The sequence below is a fragment of the Neovison vison genome, chromosome 8 (assembly GCF_020171115.1).
Source record: "Neovison vison isolate M4711 chromosome 8, ASM_NN_V1, whole genome shotgun sequence".
NCBI classification, from domain to species: domain Eukaryota; kingdom Metazoa; phylum Chordata; class Mammalia; order Carnivora; family Mustelidae; genus Neogale; species Neogale vison.
Genome location: NC_058098.1, coordinates 96,436,400 through 96,461,681, shown reverse-complemented (window position 1 = coordinate 96,461,681; position 25,282 = coordinate 96,436,400). Strand labels below are relative to the sequence as shown.

At 37.3% G+C, this 25,282-nt stretch overlaps 1 pseudogene; it reads right to left on the bottom strand.

Annotated features, from left to right (window-relative positions):
• Positions 1-24,074, bottom strand: part of LOC122915450 — an 88,323-nt pseudogene extending 64,249 nt beyond the window's left edge.
• Positions 24,075-25,282: the final 1,208 nt, after the last annotated feature.

The following is a 25,282-nucleotide window of genomic DNA, read 5'->3' as shown; positions in this document are numbered from 1 at the left end:
AACTCATGATCTCAGAAATGGCAACACCTTGTTGGCAAAATGCAAGCCTAACACATATGCAATTGCCATTTTACCTTTCAGTTTACTCCCATGAGTAAATGACTTGAAAGCAGAGGCTGTGTTTTCTTCATATAGAGATTCCCACACCTAGTTTAGTGCCTCACACATGGTAGTCACACTCTAAATATTTGTGGAATATGTTTAAAGTGATTTCAACAAAAACAAAATAGAGTCGAGGTGAAAGATAAGCAATGGTGACTATCATAGGCTGCATAAATGCATTAGGAAATGCCATCTTGGGAAACTGATACTCAGATAATGAAGTTTCTAATAACACACGAGAAAGAATGGTATCTTTGTTAATGCCCAATATCTATTATACCACTGCACAAACAATGGGATAATAATACTGTTACACAAACTCAAGACTTTTCAGGGAATGTATTCTGGTGCGAGCTGCCAGGCATAACCAAGTACCTGCCCCGACTCAACATCCTCATACATGAATTGATAACTATTAAAATACACATGGCTGCTTTCTGAGGGCTGATGGGAATTTCCTGGCCCTCTTCAAAACTCTAGGTACTTGGGATTTCATTACTTTTGTGGTTAAGAGAATATTATCTTCCTGAATTTCAGATTTATTTTCTGTAAAACAAGAGGGTAAAAACACCCAGTACCATGTCATATGTGTGAACATTCAGTGAGACAATACTTGTAAAACAACAACCCCACTGCCAGGTGTGCTATAAATGCCAATTTTTTAAATAATAATTGCTTAGAATTTGCTGTTTTATGACAATTATGAATGAGAAGGATTGAAGTTTTCATATTTTTTGATACCTTACCTGCCTGTCTGAAATCTCCCTGAGCAGTTTATCTCACACAGGACAGGATTGGAGGGTGGAAAGAGGAACAAATCTAAAGCAATCACAGATGGGGCTTCTTCCTATTGGTTTTTAGAAAATATTATTTTCAGATGTACATTTCCCAGCCATTTCCCCTCTGTTACTGTTGATTTTGGTTTATTCTAAGGTTCTTGGTTAGAGGATGGTGTACTTGCTAGGTGAGTGTACCTTGAAATCACTCTGGGTATTCTAGGCTATGTGGGTCTACTCCCAGCTCTTACCCCCATGCCTGGCTTTTACTCCCCAGTATCATTCGCTTTATCTCTATGAGTTCTAACAGATATTTTAATTTTAATAATAGCTTGCTGGAATACAATGTACTTAGAAAGGAATAAAGCTTAATTCCCATTCAGGAGCTTAATGAGAATTAAAGACCTAGCCAAGAATAAAGCCAAGTGGCGATTTGATAATTTCCAAATAGCACATTCTAGAAAAACTTTAATTTTTTGTACTGCATTTGCCTAAATTGATAAAACGGAGTACCAATTTTGTATTTTAGTTTGCTTTTGTTTATTTTTTGCTGTCAACTAGCCATAGGTAACCTCCACAAAAAAAAAAAAAAAAAAGAAAGGACTAAGCAAGAATTAGCTTAAATAAAGGGATAGTTTGTCTAAAGACATGAGAAAATCCATTTTCCATTTTCATGACCAAGAAAAAATTTTACAAACTATGGATAGTACTTGTAAAACTGTTACAGTGCATAGTAATTCCTCAGGCCATGTGGTGTTCAGTTTGATTCAAATTTAGCTCTTCAAATGTCAGAGAATTTCTTTATTTGAGATAGGAATTTTCAAAATAGCACAATCTTATTAAACTTAATATATACAAAAACATAACTCCTTGTAACTGACAACTAAGGGATGGGTAACTGGAACAATTAATATTGGACTCATGTTCAGGGAAACCAGCCTCACTAAAGGCTTGGGGATGGAGTTCCAGTTATTATTTGTATAATTCTGTTGTTTCTCTCCTCACTGTCCATGCCACCCCTGAGCACAGACAATGTCAGGCTCAGGAATATTTCTCCAACTTCTCCCAGGGCCAGACTTTGAGTAAAGTAAGTGATCATGTTATAGGAAGTTTTTCCTACTCGAGCCATGTAGACAGCTGTTGTGTTCAGTGACCAAGACTTCAAGCAGTCTGAGCTGTCTGGCAGGGAAGGTATCCACCGGCCTCCCCTCATCCATCACGGGTATATGTTGAAAGCATAGAAGCATCTTCATTAAGAAAATGATGCTACTGGGGCACCTGGGTGGCTCCATGGGTTAAAGCTTCTACCTTCAGCTCGGGTCATGATCTCAGGGTCCTGGGATCAAACCCCACATTGGGCTCTCTGCTCAGTGGGGAGCCTGCTTCCTCCTCTCTCTCTCTCTCTCTCTGTCTGCCTCTCTGCCTACTCTGTCAAATAAATAAATAAAATCTTAATAAAAAAAAGAAAATTGTGCTACTTGCTAGATGTTTTGGTTGATTCTCACTTACAGTACAGTGTAGGTTTTTTGATGTCCAGCAGCATAAAAATAATATGTGATAATATGTGCAAATCCGGATACCTTTAGCTAGCTGCTAATTATGTGTATGAAATCTTTGTGTTTTATTTAGGGTCATCAAAAGGAGAAATCAAGGTGCGCTCACTTTATTTTCCCCTGTAGATGACAACACTACCAATTAGTGACTCTTCCCTGTTTCCCAAAAGGAGGACAGAAAAAGTAGTTTTGCCGTGTATTGTTAAATGACAGCAGAAGTCACATTTTTAAAATGTTAAAAAAAATTTGAAGCTCTAAACTTTTAATGATCTTTTGTATTAACAAAGGGTTCTATCTACAGGAAAAGAGCTAAGGTGAAATAAGCACACACTGTTCATTCTGTCATCAAACAGAAGTCGGTTGGTAATCAACTTGAAACAATGAGGAGGCAACTTAATCCCAATTAAATGAAAAGAGTATTTATTTGCCCACTACTTAACTTGGAGTTTTTCCAAATCCCTCATTGTACAAGTTGTGTCCTGTTGTAAGGACTTCAAACCAGAGTCTCAATAGCAAACCACAAACCAGTGAAATAAATTCAGTCTGAAATCAATTAAACCGCTGACATCATTTGATTAATTTTCCAACACTAAGACATATTTGTTATACATTTTCACTTTGTTAACTTCAGGAAGTTCTCAGAGTCTCCTGGAAGATTTTGGATAATTAAAAAAAAAAAAAAAAAAAAAACGTAAGGAGTGATTTCAAAAATATAAACCAAACCCTATACATCTGTACCTAAATTCTGAGAAGCACTACAATTTGCTAGATGCACAGTAACAATTTTTAGGGTTTGGACTGTATTTTTAAGGTTTCCTTAAAGCCATAAACTTTATACAAAAGACTGCATCAGCCATTTAGAGTAAACTAGTTAGAATTCTAACTTCATCTTTCATTTCTTTCATCTGCTAGTCCCCTCTGCCTGAACTATTATGGTTATTTAGAAATTAATTACTTTTATTATGTTGCTTAAAATTTTGGGTGCTAAATAATGACACCACACTTGTGTCTTTATTTGTTTTTTTCCACATGTTCTTACCATCTTTCCATATCTGTGTGCAAATGTGGTTCAGTTAGTATCAAAGCTCAAATTTAAACTTCACTTGGTACCAAGGCAACTAAGTATCTCAGATTGTGTCCTTTGCCTTATTAGATCCCACAGACAACCTTCAGTGAGTTTCTCTAGTTCTTCTAACACATGAAGACAGTGGAGAATTATCAAGCAGGACAACTCCCACAAGAGCAGTGAAGTATTCCTCCTGTTGCCTCCCCTTCTCAAAATGGAGCCTCACAGCCAGGCTGCCAGGGTTCTCTGCTGGCCCCAGTGCCCCAGTGTTCTGATACTCTGTCCCATGCCTTTCAAAGGGTCTGACAATATGCTTGTCTCTGACTCTTCCAACAAATAGCATTTGCTCCTTGTCTTATTTTTCTGAGACAAATTTTTTAATCTAACTAATTACTTAATTTCAAAGAACATTTAGCTTAATATGAATTTAGCAGCACCCACACAAAAGATAGGAACCTCCAGTCTTTCAGAGATAACTTTTAAAACACTGTTGGGGTTGGGAGTCAAGATGGTGGAGAAGTAGCAGGCTGAGACTACTTCAGGTAGCAGGAAATCAGCTAGATAGCTTATCTGAAGATTGCAAACACCTACAAATCCAACAGGACACCAAAGACAAGAAGTGCAACAATTCTAGAAACAGAAAATCGACCACTTTCTGAAAGGTAGGATGGCGGAGAAGTGAATCCAAAGTGACGGGAAGATAGACCGTGGGAGGAGGGGCCAGCTCCCGGCAAGCGGCAGAGCAACGGAGCACAAAATCAGGACTTTCAAAAATCTGCTCCACTGAGGGACATTGCTCCAGAGGCTAAACCAGGGTGAAGCCCACGTGGGGTCAGCATGGCCCCAGGTCCCACAGGGTCACAGAAGGATCGGGGGACTCTGAGTGTCGCAGAGCTCGCAGGTATTTGAGCAGGGAAGCTGGCTACAGAGACAGAGCCAAGGAGAGAGCTCTCAGCTCAGGGTTACCTTGAACTGGTCACAAGCTGGGTGAGCTAGGAGCACAGCCAGAGGCCAGGGAGACAGGAATGATTAAGTGCTTTTCTCTGAGGGTGCACTGAGTGGGGACCAGAGCTCTTGGCTCCTCAGGGCCAGAGATTGGGAGGCTGCCATTTTCATTCCCATCCTCCAGAACCCTACGGAAAGTGTTCAGGGAACAAAAGCTCCTGAAAGCGAACCTGAGTGGATTACTTAGTCTGGCCCCTAGTAAGGGTGGTGCAATTCTGCCTTGAGCAAAGACACTTGAGAATCAATACAACAGGCCCCTCCTCCAGAAAATCAGCAAGAAATCCAGCCAGGACCAAGTTCACTTACCAAGGAGAAGAGCGGAATTCCAGAGGAGGAGAAAGCAAAGCATGGAATTCATGGCTTTCTCCCCATGATTCTTTATTCTAGAAGTTAATTTAATTTTTTTTCTTCTTCTAAGTTTTTTTTAACTTTTACACTCCCCTCTTTTAACATTTTTTAACTAGTTTATCTTAACAATACCTTTCATTAAAAAAAATACTAATCATTTTTGAACCTTCATTATTATAGTCATATTTTATCCTTCATTGTATCTGACTTTATTTTTTGTATAAACATAGGGTTTTTTCTTCTAAAAATTTTGGGGTACAACTTCTAATAGATCAAAATATACCCTAAATCTAGTTCTGAGCTTATTGTAGTCTCCAGCCTGAGCAAAATCTCACCACTTTCTTTTTCTTTATTCTCCCAACCAACTTACTTTATCAATTCCGTTTTTAGAAAATAAAAAAAAATTTTTTTTCATCTTTATAGGCATATTCCATCCCTTCATTCTGTTTATCCTTATACATGTTTTTCATTCTTTAAGATTGTGGGAGGTAGTTTCTTCTAAGAGACGAAAATACTCCCCAAATTAAGTGAGTGACCCTGTTCTAGTCACCAGTCTAATATATATATTTTTTCTTTTTTTATATTTTTTAATTTGTTTTCTTGTTTTTTAATTTTTTTCCCCCTGAACTTCTTTTTATCCTCTTTCTCCCCCCCCCATGATTTGGGGGTCTCTTCTGATTTGGTTAAAGTGCATTTTCCTGGGCGCCTGGGTGGCTCAGTGGGTTAGGCCGCTGCCTTCGGCTCAGGTCGTGATCTCAGGGTCCTGGGATCGAGGCCCACATCGGGCTCTCTGCTCAGCGGGGAGCCTGCTTCCTCCTCTCTCTCTGCCTGCCTCTCTGCCTGCTTGTGATCTGTCTCTGTCAAATAAATAAATAAAATCTTTAAAAAAAAAAAAGTGCATTTTCCTGGGGTCTTTGCCACCCTTTTAGTATTTTATTTGCTCCTTCATATATTCTTATCTGGACAAAAGGACAAGGTGGAAAAACTCACCACAAAAAAAAGAATAAGAGGCAATACCAAAGGCTAGGGACTGAATCAATATGGACATTGGTAATATGTCAGATCTAGAGTTCAGAATGATTCTCAAGGTTCTAGCTGGGCTAGAAAAAGGCATGGAAGACATTAGAGAAACCCTCTCTGGAGAGAAAAAAGCCCTTTCTGGAGAAATAAAAGAATTAAAATCTAACCAAGTTGAAATCAAAAAAGCTATTAATGAGGTGCAATAAAAAAAAATGGAGGCTCTTACTGTTAGGATAAATGAAGCAGAAGAAAGAATTAGTGATATAAAAGACCAAATGACAGAGAATAAAGAAGCTGAGCAAAAGAGAGACAAACAAATACTGGACCACGAGGGGAGAATTCGAGAGACAAGTGACAGCATAAGATGAAACAACATTAGAATAATTGGGATTCCAGAAGAAGAAGAAAGAGAGAGGGGAGCAGAAGGTATATTGGAGAGAATTTCCCTAATATGGCAAAGGGAACAAGCATCAAAATCCAAGAGGTGTAGAGAACCCCCCTCAAAATCAATAAGAATAGGTCCACACCCCCTCACCAAATAGTAAAATTTACAAGTCTTAGTGACAAAGACAAAATCCTGAAAGCAGCCCAAGACAAGAAGTCTGTGATATACAATAGTAAAAATATTAGGCTGGCAGTGGACTTATCCACAGAGACCTGGCAGGCCAGAAGAACGGGCATGATATATTCATAGCACTAAACAAGAAAAACATGCAGTCAAGAATACTATATCCAACTAGACTATCATTGAAAATAGAAGGAAAGATAAAAAGCTTCCAGGAAAAACAAAAACTGAAAGAATTTGCAAACACCAAACCAGCTCTACAGGAAATATTGAAAGAGATCCTCTAAGCAAAGAGGGACACTAAAAGTAGTAGATCAGAAAGGAACAGAAACGATATACAGTAACAGTCACCTTATAGGCAATACAATGACACTAATTTCATATCTCTCAATAGTTACCCTGAATGCTAATGGGCTAAATGTCCCAATCAAAAGACACAGGGTATCAGAATGGATAAAAAAACAAAACCCATCAATATGCTGCCTACAAGAAACTCATTTTAGACCCGAAGACACCTCCAGATTTAAAGTGAGGGGGTGGGAAAACAATTTACCATGCTAATGGACATCAGAAGAAGGCTGGGGTGGCAATCTTTATATCAGATCAATTAGACTTTAAGCCAAAGACTATAATAAGAGATGAGAAAGGACACTATATCATACTCAAAGGGTCTGTACAACAAGAAGATCTAACAATTTTAAATACCTATGCTCCTAACATGGGAGCAGCCAACAATATAAACTAATTAATAATAAAATTAATGAAACACAACAACAATAATACAATAATGGTAAGGGACTTTAACACCCCCACACACACTGAAATGGACAGATCATCCAAGCAAAAGATCAACAAGGAAATAAAGGCCTTAAATGACACACTGGACCAGGTGGAAATCAAGATATATTCAGAACATTTCATCCCAAAGCAACAAAATACACATTTTTCTCTAGTGGACATGGAACATTCTCCAGAATAGATCACATCCTGGGTCACAAATCAGGTCTCAACCGGTATCAAAAGATTGGGATCATTCCCTGCATATTTTCAGACCACAATGCACTTAGAACTCAATCACAAAAGGAAATTTGGAAAGAAACCACATACATGGAGACTAAACAGCATCCTTCTAAAATGAATGGGTCAACCAAGAAATTAAAGAAGAATTGAAAAAATTCATGGAAACAAATGATAATGAAAACACAATGGTTCAAAATCTGTGGGACACAGCAAAGACAGTCCTGAGAGGAAAATATATAGCGGTACAAGACTTTCTCAAGAAACAAGAAAGTTCTCAAATACACAACCTAACTCTACACCTAAAGGAGCTAGAGAAAGAACAACAAAGAAAGCCTAAACCCAGCAGGAGAATAGAAGTAATAAAGATCAGAGCAGAAATCAATGAACTAGAAACCAAAAACACAATAGAACAAATCAATGAAACTAGGAGCTGGTTCTTTGAAAGAATTAATAAGATTGATAAATCCCTGGCCAGACTTATCAAAAAGAAAAGAGAAAGGACCCAAATAAATAAAATCATGAATGAAAGAGGAGAGATCACAACCAAAACCAAAGAAACACAAACAATTATAAGAACATATTATGAACAACTCTATACCAACAAATTTGACAATCTGGAAGAAATGGATGCATTCCTAGAGACGTATAAACTACCACAACTGAACCAGGAAGTAATAGAAAACCTGAACAGACCTATAACCAGTAGGGGATTGAAACAATCATCAAAAATCTCCAAACAAACAAAAGCCCAGGGCCAGAGGGCTTCCCAGGGGAATTCTACCAAAGATTTAAAGAAGAATTAATACCTATTCTCCTGAAACTATTCCAAAAAATAGAAATGGAAGGAAAACTTCCAAACTCATTTTATGAGGCCAGCATCACCTTGATCCCAAAACCAGACAAGGATCCCATCAAAAAAGAGAATTACACACCAATATCCTTGATGAACACAAATGCGAAAATTCTCACCAAAATACTAGCCAATAGGATTCAACAGTACATTAAAAGGATTATTCACCACGACCAAGTGGGATTTATTCCAGGGCTGCAAGGTTGGTTCAACATCCCCAAATCAATCAATGTGATACAATACATTAATAAAAGAAAGAACAAGAAACATATGGTACTCTCAAGAGATGCTGAAAAAGCATTTGACAAAGTACAGCATCCCTTCCTGATCAAGACTCTTCAAAGCGTAGGGATAGAAGGCACATACCTCAATATTATCAAAGCCATCTATGAAAAACCCACCGCAAATATCATTCTCAATGGAGAAAAACTGAAAGCTTTTCCGCTAAGTTCAGGAACATGGCAGGGATGTCCATTATCACCACTGCTATTCAACATAGTACTAGAAGTTCTAGCCTCAGCAATCAGACAACAAAAGGAAATTAAAGGCATCCAAATCGGCAAAGAAGAAGTCAAATTATCACTCTTTGCAAATGATATGATACTGTATGTTGAAAACCGAAAAGGCTCCACTCCAAAACTGCTAGAACTTGTACAGGAATTCAGCAAGGTGTCAGGATATAAAATCAATGCACAGAAATCAGTTTCATTTCTCTACACCAACAACAAGACAGAAGAAAGAGAAATTAAGGAGTCAATCCCATTTATAGTTGCACCCCAAACCGTAAGATACCTAGGAATAAACCTAACCAAAGAGGCAAAGAATCTATACTCAGAAAACTATAAAGTACTCATGAAAGAAATTGAGGAAGACACAAGGAAATGGAAAAATGTTCCATGTTCCTGGATTAGAAGAATAAATATTGTGAAAATGTCTATGCTACCTAAAACAATCTACACATTTAATACAATCCCTATCAAAATTCCATCCAGTTTTTTTTTCAAAGAAATTGGACAAATAATCCTAAAATTTATATGGAACCAGAAAAGACCTCGAATAGCCAAAGGGATATTGAAAAAGAAAGCCAAAGTTGGTGGCATCACAACTCCGTATTTTAAGCTCTATTACAAAGCTGTCATCATCAAGACAGTAGGGTACTGGCACAAAAACAGACACATAGATCAATGGAACAGAATAGAGAGTCCAGGGCGCCTGGGTGGCTCAGTGGGTTAAGCCGCTGCCTTCGGCTCAGGTCATGATCTCAGGGTCCTGGGATCGAGTCCCGCATCGGGCTCTCTGCTCAGCAGGGAGCCTGCTTCCTCCTCTCTCTTTCTGCCTGCCTCTCTGCCTACTTGTGATCTCCCTCTGTCAAATAAATAAATAAAATCTTTAAAAAAAAAAAAAAAAGAATAGAGAGTCCAGAAATAGACCCTCAACTCTATGGTCAACTAATCTTTGACAAAGCAGGAAAGAATATCCAATGGAAAAAAGATTGTCTGTTCAACAAATGGTGTTGGGAAAATTGGACAGCCACGTGCAGAAAAATGAAATTGGACCATTTCCTTACACCACACATGAAAATAGACTCAAAATGGATGAAGGACCTCAATGTGAGAAAGGAATCCATCAAAATCCTTGAGGAGAACACAGGCAGCAACCTCTTTGACCTCAGCCCCAGCAATTTCTTCCTAGGAACATCACCAAAGGCAAGGGAAGCAAGGGCAAAAATGAACTATTGGGATTTCATCAAGATCAAAAGCTTTTGCACAGCAAAGCAAACAGTTAACAAAACCAAAAGACAACTGACAGAATGGAAGAAGATATTTTCAAATGACCTATCAGATAAAGGGCTAGTGTCCAAAATCTATAAAGAACTTAGCAAACTCAACACCCAAAGAACAAATAATCCAATCAAGAAATGGGCAGAAGACATGAACAGACATTTTTGCAAAGACGACATCCAGATGGCCAACAGACACATGAAAAAGTGCTCAACATCACTCGGCATCAGAGAAATACAAATCAAAACCACAATGAGATACCACCTCACACCAGTCACAATGGCTAAAATCAACAAGTCAGAAAATGACAGATGCTGGCGAGGATGTGGAGAAAGGGGAACCCTCCTACACTGTTGGTGGGAAATGCAAGCTGGCGCAACCACTCTGGAAAACAGCATGGAGGTTCCTCAAAATGTTGAAAATAGAACTGCCCTATGACCCAGCAATTGCACTACTGGGTATTTACCCTAAAGATACAAATGTAGTGATCCGAAGGGGTACGTGCACCTGAATGTTTATAGCAGCAATGTCCACAATAGCCAAACTATGGAGAGAACCTAAATGTCCATCAACAGATGAATGGATAAAGATGTATATACACACAATGGAATACTATGCAGCCATCAAAAGAAATGAAATCTTGTCATTTGCGATGACGTGGATAGAACTAGAGGGTATTATGCTTAGCAAAATAAGTCAATTGGAGAAAGACAATATCATATGATCTCCCTGGTATGAGGAAGTGGAGATGGAATGTGGGGGGTTTGGGGGATAGGAAAAGAATAAATGAAACAAGATGGGATTGGGAGGGAGACAAAACAAAAGAGACTCTTAATGTCACAAAACAAACTGAGAGTTGCTGGGGGGAGGGCTGTTGGGAGAAGGGGGTGGGGTTATGGACATTGGGAGGGTATGTGCTATGGTGAGTGCTGTGAAGTGTGTAAACCTGGTGATTCACAGACCTGTACCCCTGGGGATAAAAATACATTATATGTTTATAAAAAAATTAAAAAATTTAAAAAAAAAAACACTGTTGGTTATATGGAGCAGTAAGATACATAAAGACAAAATTAAACAGTGGCATTTCAATTTGGGGAAATTTTTTTTTAATTTCAAAAAGAACAAAAAGTAATGTAACAATCACCCATACATTACCTCTTTCTTTGTTTGTATAGTGGTGAGTATCCCCGCCTGTCACCCATACGTTACCACCTAAAGCTAATAGGTTAGGTTTTGGACGATTTAGTAAACTCTACTTTTTATGTTGCTAATTAAATAAATATAGATATACATATAGATATAATGTCATATGTATGGTATATAAAGGTACTGGCTTATTTATTTATTTATTTATAAAAGTTGAACATCATAGCAAAGCTGAAGTTTACCTGAACCAAAATGTATAGCAGTTCTTTTCTCTTATATCTGTCAGCCAGATCTAAGTCATGATCATTAACAACAAAAAGATCTCATTAGAAAGAAGGAAAAATATCAAATAAGTTATGCTGCTTTATGATTATGAATTAATAAATACTCCTCTTACTAAGTGTCCACTGAGTAAATGTCAGATGTTATACACACACACATACACACACACACACACCATTATATATGCACGCAAACACACATGTATTCCACTCGTTTCCACATGGATGGTGATCAAAGGCCATTTAGCCTTCATTTTTAAGTAAGGAAACAAAAGCATATGTAGTTAATGACTTCACCACAGGCTCAGCAAGTAGAGATATGATCTGAACTTTAATCTGTCTGATGTATAAAACCATATTCCTGACTAAGGCCTCTGTTCATTCTGTCACCAAACATGAGTTAAAATTTGACATTTTTCCCTTCCTTGCCACCAGTCAAGTTTTGTTTTGTTTTGTTTTCCCACAAATTCTATACCAGGTAGTAATCATTATTAAAATAACATTTTTGAAGAGTTTCTTATTTTTAGAGGACATTTAGATTTGATTTATTTCACTTAATGACCTAAATAATCAATTTGAGACAGTTGGTATGTTTTAACATTTGGATCATAGCTTATTATTTGACTAATACACAAGCTGAGATGGGATTTGGCTGATATGGTGAAGTATCAATGTGAAAAGGGAATATTTTTGCAAATCAAAATTATTGCTTTAGCCAGATTCATTTTCATAAATATTAAAACCAATATTTACTGGCTTGGATTACTTCTCTCATAGGGCATATCTAAGTTAAAATATTAATGTTGGCAAGGAATTCGTTTATAACGTGGCTTCATTGCCATTTGACATTTTAAAGCAATTTGAGATATTGAAGTTTTTGTTGTTGTTTTTGTTTTATCTATTTTTTTCTGGAAGACAATATATACCTTTAGCATCTGCAGAGTAACTATTGTTTAAAACACATTTTAGGCCAATTTGACTCAGCTAGAAAGGAGGCTTATGATGTAGCCTATTTAGCTGGTAAAATTTCTCATTGAGTTGGATTTCCCAAACCTAATAAGTCAGTATTATTTTTCTGTGAAACTGGTTTATATCCAATGGGATTTTTTTCCCATAAATAATATATGTAAAACCATGTAAACAACTAGCTGCAGGGAATCATTTTTCCTTTTTATTTGCCCAAAACTTGAATAGTATAAATGACATTGTAGGAAAAATTGATAAGCAACCTTGTGGAAGTAACCTACCTCAACCGCTTTTCATGTGTCCATTTAGATCTTTCCAACTAGTAACCCAACTAGTAATCTTATGTATGTCTGACTCATTTGCCTTAAATGACATTATCTTCTTAAGCTACTGTATGTAAAGAAATTAATATCTACTTTTTCTTGAAAATCAGTCTTTTACAATGTCTCTCTAAGCCTCAATAAAACCAAAAGTATAATTTTAACAATATTATTGCTCCTTATTTTTTGGTATTACTTTTGTTTTTATTGTTACAATAAGTGATGTAAACAAAAATGCCTAGGTACCCCCAGGGCTTCTGGATCTTCTAGACCTTTAAAATCCAACTACACAGCTCAAGACCATTCCGTTCATGGTTGAAAGCTCAATAAACACCCTTCCTGGGATATCCATCATGGCCTCAGGGTGGGGGTATATGAAGGCTTGCATTCTCCTAGTCATTTGAGCCTCTAGATTTGGTTTCCATCCTGTCATCTTACCTCCAGAGCCAATTTCATTTCATCCTTTGCAAGAATGCTATGACTCTCCCTTAATTTTGTAAGCCAAGCATCAATAATGCAATGTTGTGGTATTTCGTAGGTATTTGCTCAAGCTCTGGAAATAAATCAGAGGCCTACTTTGTAGCTCCAAGTGAGTAATTACCAAAAGAGAATATCAGACTCCACAGTTTTTAAAGTTACTTGGGATATCCCTTCAAAGAGAAGTTCTCACTGCTCATTCTTTGCCTTTTGATTGATTGAGCCTGAGCTACTTTCCTCCTGACCATGCACCCACCCTTCCCTTCCTCCCTTTTCAGGCCCTCCTCTGACTGCTCTTTATTTCTCAGATAGGCCATGGTATTACTCTCTTTCTCTTTCTTTTTCTTCAATTGTCTTGTATTTAGGTGAGTCTTCTGAATACATTTCATAACCAAAAGTTTCATTCATAGGTATTTCTAAATTAGGGGAAAAAAAAAAGTCATCTACCTAAGTCTTTAATCCCAGCAAAACAAAATGTATTACTTTCATTTTCCCTTTTCCTTGAATTACTCACTTATTTTTAGCCAGTTATTTTTTTTTATTTAGTTCTACTGACGATTATTTTGGTAGTCTATTTGAAATCCTTTTTGAAGAATGTGTTATATAAACTTTACTATATAAATTATAGATAGATGGATGATAGATAGAGCTACACACACGGATACATGCAATGTTTTATCTTCACTTACTTTCTTATTGTCTGATGCATCACACATCAAAGGTCTGACAAATATCTGAATTTCAGAAAAAAACAAGCAATTTGCTTCAGAGTAGTAAATCGTACTTTTCAGTGGGATAACCTAAAATTTTAAAAATCACCTTTTCAGTGTTCTGAAATCATGATATTTATTAAGCTACATAAGTACCATGCCCCTTCCCTAGCGAATTTTCTTTGGAAAGGTTAACAAAATTTACTTGCACCCCCCACCCTTTTTTTTTGTGGGACTAACACTGTTGTACCCAATGCTGAAGCTAGCAAATCTAAAGGATCGTTCTTGCCCTAGAACTTTCACTGTATAAATAGCTAAAAGAAGAATGCACTGCAATTACTCTGCATTTGCTTCTAATTGTTCTAATTACCTCACTACTCTAGAAATATTCATTCCTCAGCTTTGATTTTGTTGCCTTATTGTTTAGAGAGAGAAAGAGCATTTTTTTTTCTTCATCATAAATGTGCTTATTTGGGGGAGAAGGGGGTATTTCTTCGGTCCTGTATATTAAGCAATGCATTTCCCATAAAGATTACTTTTAAAGTCATCAAAGATGTGACATTTATGGTATCAAAATATGAAAGAAGAATTGTGCAATGGCAGCACTCACTGCTTTCCATAAAGCACTTTCCATGATGAATTGATTAAATAGGCCAGGAGCAGAGTTAAACAGATTTCCATGGATCTCATCCAGATAGCATTTTTACCAGCCTGTTCTTATGCAGTGCCAGGAAAACTGTAAATAAGTTACTGACCCTTCCTGAGAGGAGATACTGCCAGAAAGTTCAGTGTTTTCAGCTTATAAGATAAAGGACTTATGGTTTCATTACCATTATTATCATCCACATCACCTAATGGTCTCGTGCTAAATTCCAGACAAAGCATGAGGCTGAGGGTTTTACAGACATTATCTGGAATACTCACACCAATCTTGAAAGACAAATAATGGTATCTTCACTAACAGATGAGAAAACTGAACTTCAACATTTTAAATTGTGTTTGCAATGCCTTAGAACCATGTTTATTTACTTCTGTTTAAGACCAGTATTAATTTTTCCTACACTAAGTTATATGCATAGTAAAATGTTACTATCAAAAACCACATGGGATGAAACTCTGCTATTTTAAAATTACTAGACAACACTGAGATGATCAAGTTCAACTTTTATAAATTTCAACAGGCCCCTATGTGCCTCATACTATAAAAAGTCAACTAAACATTACATTTTTCCATATGCTCACATTTTTTTTTTAAGTGTGGTATCCCTTTTACTCTTCTCTACTCTTTCACGTTTACACCCTGTTCCACTAATGGTTATATCCTTAAAAGGCACTGGGCAACATGCAGAACAGGACAGTGATCCTGGAGAGAAGGAAACACATGTGGTGAACCCCAAAATTGCTTCATCTGTCTGCCTCAGGGCATTTTGCTGCCACCAATCCAAGCAGAGTCGGTGTCTCCCAAAGCTGAGGAGGTAGACGAAAAAGTTCCAAAATACAGAAGGGGCTGGAATTTGCAAGGCAGGACACCGGAGAGGAGGAGCTGTGCAGGATGAGAGTGGAGGCAAAGTATGCGTGGGTATCACTGCAGATACTAAGCTGGGGCTCAGCTGGATATTTGCAGGGCTGGACTCCACACACCAGAACAGAGATGGCTGCCAGGGAGTTGAGAGCTGAAAGGTTTTGTCAAAGGTTGTGTTGTATGGGGGAACGTTGGAATAAAAATAAATAAGTAAACAGAAAAAACTTATAATCACACTGATAAATGTTAAAAGTCCTCAGCATACTAGAAATATATGAAAATTTTCTCCATACTACAAGTGGCATCAATGAAAAACCTACTGTTAATATTATATTTCACCGTCACTAAATACAAGTTATGTTCACTCTCATCAGTTCTGTCAAACAGTGTGTAGTAAGAGTGCTCATCTGTGTGATGAGAGGACCAAAAAATAATAAGACATAAAGTTGGAAAAAGAAGAACTAAATCTGGGGTTTTTTTTTTTTGTTTTTTGGGGTTTTTTTTTTGCATATAACATGATCATTTACATAGAAAACCTTAAGGAATCTATAAAAACTACTATGTGGATTTAGTAAGATCATAGAATACAGAATATATGAAATCAGTTGTGTTTCCATTTACTAGCAACAAATATTTGGAAAATAAATTTTAGGAATAAAATCTTTTTAGAATACTATCAAAACATCACAATCTAAAAGAATACCTAAGAAAATATGTGCAAAATATCTATACTGAAAATTACAAACATGGATGAAGAAGTTAAAAAACTAAAACTATGTTCATGGATTGGAGGACTCAGTATTGTCAAGATGTCCCCCGCCCCAAAATGGTATGTAAATTCAGTACAACCACTCTCAATATTCCAGTAGGCACTCCAGAAGAAAAAGATACACTGATTCTAAAATTCATGTAGAAATGCAAGAGTACAGAAAAGCCAAGTGATCTTTAAAAAGAAAAACAGAGTTGGAGGATCACACTACCTGAATTAAAGATTTACTATAAAGATACAGTAATTAAGACAGGGTGGTGTTGACATTAGCATAGAAAACTGTGTCATAAGAACAGACTACAGATTGTAGAAATAGATTCACTGCTCAACTCATTTTTAATAAAGGGACCAAGTAAATCCAGTAAGGAAAGGAAAGTCTTTTTAACAAATGATTGTGTGACAACTGGATAAATCTATAGGAGATAAAAACAAATCTACACCACTATCTCACACCATTCACAGAAAATAATTTGAGATACAACATTTGCATTAACAGAAAATCCATATGCTTTTAGAAGAAAACAAGGTAGAACATCTTCCTGACCTTGGAGTAGGCAGTCTTCATAAAGTGGACATGAAACATACTAACCATACACCACAAATAATAAATTAGACTTCGTACAAAATTAAAATACTCTGATCATCAAATAATATTGTTAAGAATATTAATACATGAACCACAGACTGAAGAAAATAATTGCACCACTATGTATCTGTTATATTGTATATACAGAATATATATGAAACTCTTTAAAAAATAACTAATTAGAAGATTAAGCAAAGAATTGAGTGGATATTTTTTTCTTAAGGATTTTATTTATTCATCTGACAGAGAGAGAGAGAGCTAAGCAAGGGGAGAGGGAGAGGGAGAGAAAAAGACTCCCACTGAGTAGGTAGCCTGATGCAGGACAAGATCCCAGGACATTGGGCTCATGACCTGAGCTGAAGGCAGACTGAGTCACCTAGGCACCCTTAAGTGGATATTTTAAAAGAGATATATGAACAGCCAAAAAGTACATGAAAACATACTTAACATCATTAGTCATTTGGGAAATGCAAATTTAAACTATAATGAGAAACCACTTCACAATCACTAACATGGTTAAGATTTTTTAAAAAGACTGATAATAACCAAACTATACTACAGAGGAACCAGAACTCCTAAATATTTCAGCAAAGACTAGATGATGGTATAACCACACTAGAAACTTCTTTGGTGAGTTCTTAAGAGTTAAACATAAGTCTATGCTAGTACCTGGTGATTCCAATTCTCGGTATATATGGAAGAAGTATGTAAACATATGCCCACAAAGAGATTTATCTAAGAATACTGATAGTAAGCTTACTCATACCAGTCAACACTGTGGAAGCAGCTCAAATGATTATTAAGAGAGAATGGATAAAATCTATTGCATTTCTATACATTAAAAAATAACTATCAAAAGAGAAATTAAGAAAATAGTCTCATTTAAAATTACACCAGAAGAATAAAATACATAGGATTAAATTTAGCCAAACAGAATAGACTTATACATTAAAACATTAATGAGAAAAAGTAAGACATTAATGATACTATTATTAATGAGAAAACTAATTAATATAAGACATTAATGAGAAAAAATGAAGACTGCACAAATAAATGGACAAATATCCCATGCTAATGTATTGGAATCACTAATATCGTTAAAATGCCCATGATCTCCAAAGCAATATACAGATTCAGTGCAATACCTATCAAAATTCCAATGGTATTTTTCACAGAAATAGAACAATCCTACAATTTGTATGTGACAATAAAGACCCCAAATAGCTAAAGCAGTCTCAAAAAAAAAAAGCCAGAAGTATCATATTCTCTGATTCAAACTACATTACAAAGCTCTAATAATCAAAACGGTATGTCATTGGCATACAAAAGACACAAAGCTCAATGGAACAAAACAGCGATCCCAGAAATAACCCACACATATATGGTCGATTAATTTATAACAAAGGAAGCAAGAATATACAGTGAGAAAAGAACAGTCTCTTCAATAAATGATGGTAGAAAACTGGACAGCCACATGCCAAAGAATGAAACTGGAATGCTATGTTACACCATTCATAAAAATAAACTTAAAATGAATTAAAGGCTTGAATGTGAGACCTGAAACCACAAAATTCCTAGAAACATGCTCTGATAGAAGTCTTGGCTGTGATTTTTTTTTTTTTTTTTGATTTAACTAGAAAATTCCTAGCACTAAAAAAGGGCATTGACAGCGGAAAAATATGACAGTAAAAAAAGCTACTACATTTAATCTCTCCTGGGTAATCAAAGAGAACACTGAAACTTTGAGTGAATGTTGCACTCCACAGCAAGGTAATGCAATACCTTTCACTCCTTCTTCTATATGTCTCCAATTACTCAATCTGCTCTTTTTGTTGTTGCTCCTAAATAAGACATTATTTTCTGTTAAATTAGTTGCAAAACCCTCCAAATATAAATCTTGACAACAAATGCACTATTTCTCAAATACATAGCTGGAAGAAATGTTTATTCCAAAAATGTGAAAGGCCACGAGGGCAAAGAAAATGGAGAATTTGAATAGAAGTAATGAAGTGGTCTTAATTACAGTGCTGAGATGAAACTTACCATGTGGAATGTTTTCAATAAACATAACTCTTTTGATTACCATTTCAATTAGCAAAAAATCTCTGCTTTCATATTTAGCATCGATTTGCAGTTGAAACAAAACATTTGATATTTTATATCCAAAAAGGTTTAAAAGAGTAATGTTTTTCAGGAGATGACACAATGACGCCACTCTATTTTGTAACCAAGAACTTCAAAACGCAATAAACATTAATTGCTATTCCACAGTTCCTGAGGGCCCGCCGTGTCCCAAACACTGTGCCATGTCAGAAATACAAACAAGACGATAATAAAATCACAGCCTAGGACATAGTCTGGCAGAGAGCGACTCTATACACAATATAAAGACTTCAATAGGGCTGTGTTCAAACAATTGTGAGATGCCTTCAAATTTGTGTTTTAATTTCAGAATTTTTTGCAGGAAAACATTCAAAAGGAAGGCATTACTCTAAAGGCCCAAAATAGACATTCATAAAGATTTCTATTTTAGTATTTATAAGAAATTGAAAACAAGGTTGCCTGGGTGGCTCAGTCAGTTAAGTGTTTGCCTCCAGCTCCGGTCATGGTCCCACTAAGCCCCACATCAGGCTCTCTGCTCAGCCAGGAGCCCATTTCTCCCTCTCCCTCTGCCTGCCTCTCTGCCTGCTTGTGCTCTCTCTCTCTCTCTGTCAAATAAATAAATAAAATCTTTAAAAAAAAAAAAAAAGAAAGAAACTGAAAACAATCAAGGTGTCTAAAGATAGTGACTGATTATCTGAGCCTTGATACCTCTACACCACGAAATAATATGCAACAATATAACAACAAATACATCTTAGTTTACCAGCATCCCTGGCTTGGGGCAAGACATTTTACCTTTTCCTACGTCTCAGATTTTCCATCTAAGAATAGCCCTAAAACATTTTCTTCACTGTTCTTGCAGATGCAGGGGATGAATGAAAACTAGCATGTAAATACAAGCCCGAAAGGACCCAATTAATAAAAATGGTAATCCCCCACAATTTTAATAAAATGGGAAGTTAGTAAGTGAAAGCACTGCCTCTTCATCACAAAAATTCTACATTCCTAGGCTTAAGAAAAAATTATTTTCATGATTAGAAGACTGATTAAAAACAACATAGTAAAAAACAAAACGTGTTCTATTCCTGTGGGGTTTTCCTATGCTGACTTTTCAAACTGAAGAGGTTTTCGTAAGCATTTTCAGTTCACCACCACATAGACGCCTAGAGTAGGGAGATACGTTATCCATTGCCCTGGTTTACGCATAACGATCCTACATTTTTCTCATGAGAACACTTCAGACTCCATTTTCATTATGACACCCACTTCATAATTCTTGTTTTAGCTCGTATTATGGGAAAAGCAAAATATACAAAGCTTCTTCAATCTTACTTTAGTTTGTAGAACAAAACACCCAAAGAAGCATAAATACATAATGCACAGTGCTGGCAGTTTCTCTCGCCACAGTTCTGGTTACCTCTTAATAAAATGGCAGAAGTGGGATTTATTCAGACTTCAGACAACAGAAAACAAAATGGTTATCCTTCGGTTGGAGTCCTCTCCACTGCATTCAGAACGGCAATTTAATTAGTCCTTCCTTTTGACTTTAGCCCATTGTCCCTAGCCCTGTTCTTGTTGTCACATCAAACAGGAGTCTGCCTTTTTCAAAAGAATTAGTAGATCATTTTTATTAGTCAATGACTGCAAAGTTCACAATAGTAGAAGAAATCATCAAAAAAAAAAAAAGATGTTCCATAAAGGTTTATTCAATTTTCCTTAAAATAATATTATGTAATAATCAAATGTTATCATACCCAGTTGGTAAAGGCCAGGCAGTCATCTAAGAAAACTACACCCTCTGCCCCACCTTAGTTTGGTCTGAGCAAAAAAGGTTTGTCTCCAGGCAGGCCCTATAAACCTGTTCCAGTTCACTACTGATCTCCCTCTTTTATACCCTGATGATTGAAAAGAATGGCATCCAATCACTTGTCCTTTCCTTTTTGGGACTCTGAGAAATGAGTGTCACTATTTTCTAACAGAAATATTATAAAGTAACAAGGTAAAAGCAAATAGAAAATTTCACCATATACAAAATCAAGATTAAAGACTATCTCTTCCTTGATTCCTTCTTTTCTTGTAGCTCAAGAAATAATCTCTTGGGAAGAGAGTAGTCTAAGCTTTGCTCTCGCAGTTAAAGAAGTCTGTGAAATCCCCCAATACAGCAAGCATCACAACGGAGTGAACCAGAAAAGTGTGCTAGGCCTGCGTCTGTAGGATTCTCTAAGAGTGTCCCAGTCCTTCAGATTCACATGACCTAGTGTTGTGACAGTATGGTCAGTCACCCGAGAGAGAGAGAATAAAGATTCTTCAGGCACAGTGCTCTAATCTGTAAGATTGAATGTGAGTACTTCCAAAATTCTGCCATATCCAATTAAATCGGATTTCCTATCTATGTTTTTCTGGGAAGGCCACAGTCTTGGAAATATTCCATGTCTCCCTCTCCTTCAGCCCACAAATCAAACAAATCACCAGATCCTTTAGTTTGTGCATTATGAACATATTGTAAATTAATACACTTTTCTCAGGCACCTTCATCATACCCCTGTTCAGGCACTGACCAATACATGGGCTGCTGAGATAATGGATCTCATGTCTCCCCTCAACATCTTCTAGACCTCTATCCATACATTCACCACAGAGATTATCAGAGTCTTTCCACACCACAGACACTCTTGAAACCTGCCAAAGTCTCCATATTTCTTTCAAACAAGGTCCATGTGTCCCATCATAGTGGAACTACAAATTCAGAGACCAAAGCCACCCCTGGGGCTGGGGCAGGGCTCTGGAGTCAGAAGGACTTTCATTCCAGGCCCTGCTCTACCATACACTAGGGCCAGGTAGTACAGGCACTCTCTTCCTATGGGACTGAGGGAAGATTTACTTAAACACTCTACCTATGGTATTTCCTCACAGTAGCCAGGAACAAAGTAAGCTCTTAAGAAATATTAGCTCATTACACTATCATTAACCCCACTTTGACCAAACAATCTGTGTGAGGTTTTTTATGGTATTTTGGTTTTATTTTCCCCTACTGTTATTTTTTTCCTCTTCTTTCTCTTTCCATTCAAGGAACTTGCCAATGATTTCTTTTCCCAGTCTACATGATGCCCCCTTGTGGTCATATTTCCTCAAAGGCCCGGAGGTGTGTGGTGGTCCGGAAAATAGAATTTTCTGGCCAGTCTCTCAACATAAGTCTAAGCCTCAGGACAATTCGTGTGTTGTTGAACAAAGCTTTAGGAAACCTGCAAGAAGTGTTCCTTACAGTTGAAACAGAAATTCTACCTGAGGTAGTAGATGAGAAACCGGGAGAGAGAATTTTGTGGAACCCTGGGGCAAGCAAGGGCCTGGCTCTGCTTTCTGTCTGCTTCCTGGCAACCTGAGAAGACCCAAGTGGTCAAGAGCTGCTCACCGCATTGAAAGAGACAGGTGCCCCAGCGCCCACATGGTATTTAGCTCACGGTGCATGATCAATAGTTATTGACCGAGATATAACCGAAGTGAGCTATTTTCAGCTGGTGATGGATAAACTAGACACAGAGCTGGACCACGGTCCTGTGGCAGTCCATTTCCTAAGGATCCCTTCTCATAATTCTTCATTTAGACATCTTACTCTTAATATCCATATCCTTCTCCCCCACTCACAAGCCTCTTGTGGATATTGGAGCCATGAGGTAAAAATTGCCACCCCAGAACAGGTGTTCCCATATTCTTAAATCACACTTACTTGGGACAAGATGAGTTACCAAAAAAAGATTGCTATTTTAATGACGCTCATCCCAGTCATGACTGGCTCAGGGCTTTCAAATCTCCTCCCTCAACTGCAGCAAATTTAGAAAGCCTGCATTTTTTTAAAGCATTCTAAAAGATTCAACAGTTTTCTCCATGTAATCAGAGACACTAATTATCAAGCCTATTTCAGATAAAGTAGTAGTTAATGCCAATTTATCAAGATGGGAAGTGAATTTGATTTTATTTCCATTGCGACTGCCCAAAGGCAGGTGGCTTAAGGCAAGTATATTTAGTTTAATGAGACTCCAGGGGATAAACAGTCTAAGTTTGAGCACCCTCGTTATGCATCAGCAAATACACTGACCTGCCTGCTGCAAGAATTCAGTTGATATTTACACAAAACATGACCATAGCCAGTCCACTGGTATAAATGTAAGATATCCGAGCTCCTTTCTCCAGATGGAATTTCTGTCATCCTACTCCAATATTTGTATCTCGAGCTTAATTTGGAAGTAATTTCTGGTCTAAGTGCTTCTTCCTTCACCTCTTTTAAGCCATTTCACAAAGCTATTATTTTCTAATTTTCAGGGATAGAGAGGAGTCTAGAGTGACTCAATTTCTAAGTATTTTATTCATTAACGTGTTCTCATCATAAAATTGTCAAGGATTTACTATTATGAAGATTCAACACTGCCTAATCCAGAGGTCCCAGAAAAATGCAGTTGAATGCAAGAAAATATTAACCCATCACTGCAGTGCCCAGAGGTAGTATTTAGGTGGGTCAGTCACCTGCAGTTCATTGCACTTACACCAGTGAACTGAGGTTAACCAGGAAGAAAAGGCCAGAATGAATAAACACACATGAAACATCTGGAATTCATTCTTAAAGGATTGTGTCTAAAAGGAAAGCTATCATAGGTAGTCTATATGAGCTGAATTTGGGCAAAGACCTTCATGCCCAGAACCTCCTTTTCCATACCCTCTACCCCAGTTCCCGAGACCGCACTATGATTTGGAAGAACACAGATGGGAAATCACTGCAATAAAATATTCCGTCAAATTATTACACCTAAGTAAATGGTGTACAGTTCAAAGGCGGGGTAGAGAGAGAGAAAAGATAAAGGGGAGAGGAGAGGGAGGAAAAGAGTGAGAGAAAAAAGATGAATTTGAGAATTCTAGTTCTATTCTCAGACAGCATGCATTTATTTCAATTCTTGATCCCGCTGAAGTTACGTGTAGCCATGTAATTTGCTTTGACTCATGGAATGATGGGTGGTTATTTCCCTTTGTGTTTGTGAGAGCTCGTGTGAATATGCCATGTTCTCTTTCCCTCCTTCATAGGCACTAGAAACATCCTGATGACGGTTGCCCAGCAGCATGGAGCGTGAGCAAGGGTAATGCAAAGAGCCCCAGCTGACCTGTGGTGGACATGGGAGATGAGCAAGAAATAAAGCTTTTTCTAGTTAGACCATGGAGGCTGTTGACTACCACAACATAACCTACTCTACCTTTATTGATATAAATGAGTAACAGTAGTGGGATATAGCTACGACCCTTAGTCCTTACATCTGTATCACTGCATTAAGGTTGAAGGGTGGGATTTGAGGAAACTAGTACTGGAGACTGAAAAAATGGTGAGATTGAACATTGGATAAATTGCCGCCTGTAGTTCTTGGAAGGCAGAACATGTTCCTAACAAACTTGTGTCTCTAGGAGGCAAGGACAGAAGACAAAATGTTGGTAGCATGTGTGATAGTTGCTGCAACCTGTGTTTAGTAAAGTAACATAAGCAAAAGACAATTTCAGAAAATAATCAGTTTGTAAGCACAGAATTAATGGGGGCAAAGAGTTCACAAGCTCAGAGATTCACAGAATTCAAAGAGGCAACTCTTTCTCAATCCAAACCTGGTGGTGGGGTGAGGGGTATGCTGAGAATGTTTCGAGGGAGAAATGCTATTAAAATCCAAGATTAAGGGGCACCTGGGTGGCTCAGTGGGTTAAGCCTCTGCCTTCGGCTCAGGTCATGATCTCAGGGTCCTGCATCAGGCTCTCTGCTCAGCAAGGAGCCTGCTTTCCCCCTCCCCCTCTGCCTGCCTCTCTGCCTACTTGTGATCTCTCTCTCTCTCTCTGTCAAATAAATAAATAAAGTCTTAAAAAAAAAAAATCCAAGATCAAGTCAAGGGTATGGCCACTCCTCCTTGATTCAAATTTCTTAATTCAATAAGTTCTATCAATACAAAGATCACTTTAATTTGACAAAGTTGTTAAGAGACAATGGACTAAGTGTAGCTTTCTCTCTGAAGCTCAATAAACTCAAGCTACCCACAATGAAGTCACAGAAGACATACGGATCAAGAGTGAGGCTGTAAAGACACATCACAAACTCGTAAGACCATATATCTAAAAAAATACCTGTGAGTATCTGTGGGTCTTTGCATCAAAAAAAAAAAAAAAAAATGACCACCAGACATGAGGAACTGCTATGGGCTGGATGTTTGTGTTCTCCCCAAATTCATATGTTGAAGCCTTAATCCCCAGTGTGATAGTATTTGGAGGTGGAGCCTTTGGGCGGTAATTAGAAGATGGA